This window comes from Geospiza fortis, unplaced genomic scaffold (genome assembly GCF_000277835.1).
Source record: "Geospiza fortis unplaced genomic scaffold, GeoFor_1.0 scaffold229, whole genome shotgun sequence".
NCBI classification, from domain to species: Eukaryota; Metazoa; Chordata; class Aves; order Passeriformes; family Thraupidae; genus Geospiza; species Geospiza fortis.
The window spans coordinates 3,327,034-3,328,594 of NW_005054357.1; the positions used below are offsets into that span (position 1 = coordinate 3,327,034).

The 1,561-nt window shown below is 41.5% G+C and overlaps 1 protein-coding gene across 2 annotated transcripts in view; it reads left to right on the plus strand.

The window, feature by feature from the left end:
• RC3H1 (ring finger and CCCH-type domains 1) overlaps positions 1 to 1,561 on the plus strand; it is a 61,890-nt gene that overhangs the window by 652 nt on the left and 59,677 nt on the right. The window contains exon 1 of one of the 2 annotated variants that reach the window (XM_031059168.1): positions 250 to 300. The exons of the other annotated variant lie outside the window; for it this stretch is intronic. The gene's annotated coding sequence lies outside the window, so the exon portion shown is untranslated. Of the gene's footprint in view, positions 1 to 249; positions 301 to 1,561 lie in introns of those variants that run through there. 2 annotated transcript variants of the gene reach the window in all.

A 1,561-nucleotide genomic window follows, 5' to 3' on the forward strand; every position in this document is an offset into this window, starting at 1 on the left:
CTGCCTGCTGTTGTTTTTTCCAGGGGCTCTGCTTGCTTCTGCGTGAGAAAACTCGTCCCTGTGTCGCGTTGAACAACACAGACGGAGGGAAAATAATGACAGAGCCCTACCCGTCCCCGGGACACCTCTCCGCCCTGGGTTGTGGCTCTTTTGTCTGTCGTGCCTGAGGGAAGAGCGAGGTGGCTGCGGCTCCCTGTGCATGGGGACAAACGATGGTGAAACCGCACAGGATCTCCCTGACTTGGGCTAGTTTTTCCACCCTGGCATTGTTTTGGCTGTTGGATTACACCCACAGAGTGGGTAGGGTTTCATGCCGGGGGTGCGGTGTTGGTGTAGCTGGGATTTAATTTGCTTTGATGGTTGGGAATGTCCTGGTGTCAGGTTTTGTCTTCAAAAGCTATTGTGAGGTCTGCCTTGTTTTAAAGCAGGGAACTGATGCAGGTTTTGGTTTTTCCCCCTAGGAATTGGGAATGTTTTGTTTACCTCTGCACGCCTTTTTGTCCAGAGTGTATCTCTTATTTTTATACATTTTAGTCAAGTATGCGTGACAAATCATTTGTTCCTCCAGCAGAAGCTACGGTTTTCTGTGCTTTTTTGCCATATTGAAAATGGCTGAAGTGGGGGAAAAATTAAAAATTTGCAAAAATAATTAAAAGGTTCAAAGTAACCTGGATTGCAGTTGAGCTGCTTTAATCATTGTAACTGGTGTACCAATACTGTCATTTAATGACTCTGCTGGAAGATAAATGCAGCATTTATACTCTATTCACATTATTTGGTTATAGAATTGTGAGATAATACAGGAATACTCTGAGGCAGAAGTTAATGTATTCCTAAACTTATGTTTTCGTACTTCTTTCAGGCTTATGAGGATGTGGAGGTGGTTAATTTTGTCAGCTATAAATGTCTGTATTGCTGCGTTTGAAGTCAATGAAGCTAATATGGGATTTCATGGCTGTATAAATAACCTGTGTTCAGGAGCAGTTGGTACATTATTGCCAGTTTCTAAGCTTCACCAGGAGCTCCATGGCTTTCCTCAGTGCATTAATACACAATGCTGATAATGAAATTATGGTTCCCACTAACATAAATAGAAGCAGACGTTATCAGGCACGTTTTCCTTTCCCAGTGATAGCTTATGGCTTTGCCTTCCTGTCCTAGAAAAGGGTCTGTCAAAGCAGACAGCCTGACAGGCTGCTTGGAGGGAAATTTAGAAAGGCAGGTACCATCAGAGCAGTCTGTTTTGACAACCAGAGACTTGAGTTTGTCAATCACTTATGAGCAGCAGGAACCTTCATCGACATAAGTGGGAAGTAACTTATATGGTTTCTGGTGTTTTGTTGTTCGTTTTTGTGAGTTTTTTTTTGTCAGCTTGTATCCAAACTAGCTTAGTTTAAAATGAAATATTTTATAAATGTCTGATGGAATTGTTGTGTGCTGATAATTTAAAAAACTAATGTTCCAGTGAACAGATGAATGTATGACTCTGAAAAGTGCAGACATTAATAACACAGACTTTAATTTAGGGGCATCTTGAGGCATGTATTATTATATAAAAGTG